Raw genomic sequence first — 6,000 nt, forward strand, 5'->3', positions numbered from 1 at the left:
TTTTGTGACATTTAAAAAGTCTGTTTAATATTCACTGGAGAGTTGGATGGAAACATGGTGAGTGAGAGAGAGAAATACAGAAACAGGGAGAATGAGAGGGGCAGGAAGAGAGATGAGGAAAGAAAGAGAAAAGGGGAGGGAGAGAGAGTAACAGAGGGAAGACAGAGAGGGAGAGAGAAACCAAGGGAGATATGGGGAAAAAGAGGGAGACGGAAAGAGAGAGATATGAAGAGAAAAAGAGAGACAGGGAGAGATAAAGCCATGCAATTAGAGGAGTCTCTCTGTCAGCTGGACCTGGGGTTTAGCTCACTGACCACCAAGCCTCAGGACAGACATGAAGCATCGCGCTAGATCAGGCAGAACACTGAAGTCGTGCACGCTATCATCTGTCAGCTGTCCAATCCAAGCTGACTCTCATCACCAATCACATTCAAACAATATGAAGCGATCTTCATATTGATCTTTATAATCTGCCAGCTGCTGTTGACCCAAGTCAATGCAAATTCCTTCCACCACCCCAACCTCCTCCTGTATTATCTGCTCCCAGGATGCTTGTGCAAGCTATCTCTATCTTTTGTGTTGGTTCATATTATTAACAATCTCGGAACCCATCGGTCTGACGACAATTAGACTCTGGGGACGACGGCCAATGTTTCTGGTGGAGCCAGCGGACATCCGGGCCAAGACTTCCTCTTCCATGCACCGGTCATCGATTACAGTCCGATTAGCCACTTGAGACGCGAGAGTCGAACGTTTCTCCACACAATACGCAAACATCGATACTTTTTTTGGCATTTTATGCTTTATTTGAGAGATATAGTGAGAGAGAGACAGGAAGGTATGGGAGAGAGAGCGAGGGGAGGACATGCAGCAAAGGACCACGGGTCGGATTCAAACCCGGGTCGCTGCGGGAAGGCCTGAGCCAAATGGTACGCGCCCTACTCGGTGAGCCACCAGGGCGCCCCAACATCGATACTTTTTGTAGGTGTTTTAGGTCCAGACGACATTTCGGCTAATCTCTATAAACAGATATCTGCATATGAGATGTCGTCTCTCAACTCCAACTCCATTCTCGCGTCTCAAGTGGCTAATCAGACTGTAAACAATGACCGGCGCACAGAAGAGGAAGTCTTGGCCCGGATGTCCGCTGGCTACACCGGAAACCCCGAAATATTGGCTGTCACCCCCAGAGTCTAATCATCATCAGACCGATAGACGATGGGTTCCCAGATTGTATTAATAATGATATGTCTACTATGCCTTGGGGGGTTTATTGTGCCCCACAGAATCTCTCACATCCTGATTGGATTCATTGGGGAGCAGAGCCTTTTCCGCCAAATACAACTGTATAACCATTAGTGCTATAATGGTCCAATCTCCTTTGACGTAAGTCAAAGGAGACTGAACTCAGTTAATTCGGCCCAACCAAATTACGGCTAAACAAAAAGAAAGGTATCAGTCATACTGGAAAGAAGTAACAAAATCTCAAAGTATATTCGAAACATATTTGGCCCCAAACAGACAGTACATGATGGCAGACTACCTGAGCATTGTATCTGATCCTAAACGGATGGAGAGCCAGGAGAAAAGAGACAGAGTGAGCAGTCTGATGGAGACAGAGCTGCACTTCCCTCTCAACTGCACTAGATATAAAAATGTCACAGCGACCTATTTCTCCAAAAATCCAAAGCATGTGTAATTTTGAAAAACTTCCCCCTAACAAAAAGCTCTTGTATATTGTTGGAGGGAAAAAAAAAGTGAGTGTGCCATTCCAGTTTCCAGCTGCCGTTTATATAACATCCTGTGAAAAACTGAGACAGGAGCCAGACAACCTGCTGAAGAGGTTTTATTTCCACGGACAAAAGCTGGCTGAACTGATGTGACATCGTCTGAGTAATTACAAAAACTTTCTACCATTTTGTGGGTGTTTGAATTATTGCGGTTTTCTATTCCTCAATGATTTTGTATTGTTGTTATTGTCACCTTTATTGATTATCACTTTTCTGCTTTGGCAAAAGACACTGAAGTATTTCATCCCCATAAAGGTCATTTGAAATGAATTGAATCGAGAGAGAGAGAGAGAGAGAGAGAGAGAGAGAGAGAGAGCAACAGAAAGGGAGAAAGACAGGGATAGAGATGGAGGGATAAAGAGAGATTAAGAGAAAGGGAGAGATAGAAAGAAAAAGAGGTAGGAAGAGAGAGAAAGGGAGAGAGAAATAGAGAAAGACAGGGAGACGGCGAGAAAGAGAAAATGAGAGAGGTGGGGAAAGACAAGTGACAGAGGGAAGGGTAGATAAGGTGAGAAAAAGAGAGACAGGGAGATGGAGAAAGACACTGAGTGAAAGAAAGAGGGATGGAGAGAGCAAGATGCAGAGACAGAGAGACAGTAAGAGAGACATATATTAGAGAGACAGGAATACAGAGAGGCAAGAAGGGAGATAAAGGAAGAGAGAAACAGAGAAAGACAGGGAGATGAGACAGAAAATGAGAGAGAGAAGTGGCCGAGAGACAGGAGGATAGAGAGGGTGAGAAAAAGAGAGAGATGGAAAGACACTGAGTGAAAGAAAGAGGGAGTGAGAGAGCGAGATGGAGAGAGAGAGAGAAAGAGAGACAATGAGAGAGAGATATAGGAATAGACAGGAATAGAGAGAGAGGCAGGAAGGGAGGGAAAGGGAGAGAGAAATCGAGTGAGAGAGAGAGTGAGAGAGACAGGGAGAAAAGAGACAGAGGGAGAGAGAGAGAGAGAGAAGAGACAGGGGGAGACAGGGAGAGAATAGACAGAGGGCGAGAAAGAGAGAGACAGGGAGAAAATAGATGGAGGGTGAGAGAGAGAGAGAGAAGAGACAGGGGGGAAACAGGGAGAAAATAGACAGAGGGCGAGAGAGAAAGAGAGAGAGAGAGACAGGGAGAAAATAGACAGAGGGTGAAAAAGATGGAGGGTGAGAGAGACGGGGAGAAAAAGAGAGGGAGAGTGGAAGAGAGCATATTACTTGTGGCAGACTCCGTCATGGAGTTAATGGGGTTTTGCCAGTTCCTATCATCCCGGTGCCTTTTGAACCGTGGCCTTTGCATACAGAAAGATCATTAACTGTGAGCTCAGCCTCCTCCGGGGGCTTCGTCTTCTCCTTGTCTGCAGGACGACTTGTCAGCCTGAGCCTGCCTTCCTCCCTCCCCGCCTCCCCACCTCCCTTCTTCCCTGCCTCACTTCAAATCTGCGCTCCATTTTTATGTAAAAATACACCCGTATTATCAGCCTAAATCACAAATTGGGGCTGCAGCAGAGAAGAGCGTCCCATCTCCCCGCTAATTGAGACGCCGTAGATTCGCTCTATTTACCCAAATGAAACGCTGGAGTCGGGTGTGTACACTGATGGGAAATCTCCCCGGCCCACAGGAAGGGGAAAAACCTAAACTCAAAAAAGTAAAATTCAAAACTTTCCTCTAAACACAGCAAGCGAGCACTCCGCCCCAGAAGAGGCTGGACTCATAAGCAGCTCAACCTGCAGTGAAAAGATCTTTTATACTGTGTAAAGCTCTTTGTAACTTTGTTTTGGTGAGTGATAGAAATAAAGTTTATTATTGATTTATTTTCAAGTTCGGCCTGCACGGTCTACATAAATTTAACATGTGCAAAGAAGTAAGTATTGCACTTTTGGACCCACAGTGCCATCGTTTGTCTGCAAATCACTGCAAGAGATGTTTGGAGACAGTTTTGGAGCTGTATGGTCCTGTTAGCAAGGCTGAGGTGGAACTATGGGGGCTAACTCGCTCTGTGTTTGGTGGTTTTACAGACTATTACAGTGGAGTTTTAGCTTACATGGGGGCAGATAGATAAATATTGAATTTTCATTTTGGGATGAACTCTTCCTTTAAGACATGGTTTTTATGTGGAGATCTCTGCGGCTCATTGGAAATCAATCGGCTCCTCCTGCTATCCTGCTTCTACTCCCCAGTGTTATTGCAGCTGCCACTATGGCCTATTGCCCATGTGTTATGGCCCTTGTTAAAAAGTAGAACTGTTTTTTTTATTTAAACTTTTATTTGTCCAGTGTTGTTTTTTTTTTTTATGAAATGTTAATGGGTCTATGTGGAATTTCTGGTCCAGTGCTGACCTCTATCATTCGGCGTTGTCATGGCAACAACACTCTGCCCTCATCATCATCAGCATGGTGGGCAGGTTGGACTGTTTCACAATCATCAACAATGAACATTATATAATGTTTACCAAGTTTGCCATGATTAGAATCCTGACATCACCATGATTCCTGAATTTTTGGAACATATCAAAGGTAAGGAGTCACTATCTTGTGTGTGAAGTAACATCACTTCCCCACATAAATGGGCCGGTCCGTTAAAATTCGAGCCAGTTGGAGGATTATATACATGGCGAATTTACCAGAACACCCTACCGATTAGTAATAAAGTCTCAAATTATATTTTCCGATGTGTGTTTTTTGCCTGTAAGCAAGGCAAAAACAAATTGCCTGATTTTTGAATGGACTTTGGTGTTGTAGGAGGGCCTTCAAACAACAACAACACAGCCTCGGCCCATTGCGCCGTGGCTGTTCACTTTGTTTCACTCGCTACCCATTCAGGAACCTCGGCTGATATTTACTAGTCATATTATGTTTCAGTAAAGCAGAAATATTACGCATGCAACCTTTAAAAAGCAGAATTGTCTTTTTGAACCTTTATTTATCCAGGGAAGGCTTACTGAGTATGCATGCTCTCTTTCACCACCACCCTGATTCACATTCATACAGCTGCACATATTCATACCTAGGAGCTGCAACCGGTCTTCTACTGTTCATCTCCACTGGAGCAGATGAGAGTAAAGTGCCTTGCTCGAGGGAGTTTTTGCTTGCTTAGGGGTTGTTGAGGGAAAGTAGAGTTTCACCAGCTTAAACTTCCAGATACGTGATATCATGAGCGCACAGTGTCGGAATGAGCTATGGGTCAAGGACTAAACCCCAGACCCTGTTATGCTGAGTCAAAGAATGCGGTGATTGAGACGGACAGGTGGGATACCCGCTGGGTAATCAGGTGGATAAATCCTCGGTCAGTGAGCAGAAAGATGGATGAGGGGCAGAGGGAGGTCGCTGTCATCTATCCCTTCCTTCGCCTCTCCTCCTCCACACTCCAGAGAACTCACCTCACCCAGCTAAGTTCACAGAGCCTGAACAAAACTCGTACAGGTTGATACGAGGCGAGTGTGTGTGTGTGTGTGTCTGTGTGTGATTCAACACTTGACAGAGAGTTTGATAGAGGAAAACAACTCCCATGTCTTCTTATCTAAGCTCCAAATTGATTAAAAAGAAGACTTTCAAGCTTCCACAATTAAACACCTTGCCTGGAGACAGACAGGAGAAGAATTAGACACAACAAATAAGCAAGACAGCAACAAATGCATCGCCCTCCTTTCCTGTTCCTTTGATACACTGGATCTTTTCTCAGCAGAAACTTTGCCATTTCAGTGACTGATAAAGACAAACTTGCACTTTTCGATTTGTTTTTTTTTACGCTGTTGTCCTTAAAGTACCGTGAGTGCCTCTTTTGTTAGCGTGGGTGGTCCAAGTGGAGATGCAATCCCAAACCCCAGCAGCCTTAGTGCCTTGCTCCACCCATTGACTTACACAGGGAATTGAACCCTCAGCCCATGGCAGGGATAGTGCCACGCCGAACACACTGAACTACACAGGACCATATCTTGTAAAGAACCATGGCAATCTGGAGTGAAGAAGAACCGCAAATATATATACAGTATATATTTTTACTATGTTTTCTCATTCTTTCTACCCTCTAATATTTTTTTTTTCTCTTTGACCGGCACAAGTAGAGGACAAGGTCATCGCAATGTTAGCATGAAGGGAATAAAGAGGAAAGGCAGGGATGAAAGAGTCGGAGGGAGAAAGAATAGAGTCAGAGTCAGACAAGACGGCAAAGATAGACCGAAAGACAAAGATACAACAATACAAAACTCTCTATCCATTGCCTGATAAA

The sequence above is a fragment of the Centroberyx affinis genome, unplaced genomic scaffold, assembly GCF_046629955.1.
Source record: "Centroberyx affinis isolate AG114_WGS23_722 - 3 ecotype Tasmania unplaced genomic scaffold, CSIRO-AGI_Caff_v1 ptg003083l_1, whole genome shotgun sequence".
Lineage (NCBI taxonomy): Eukaryota > Metazoa > Chordata > Actinopteri > Beryciformes > Berycidae > Centroberyx > Centroberyx affinis.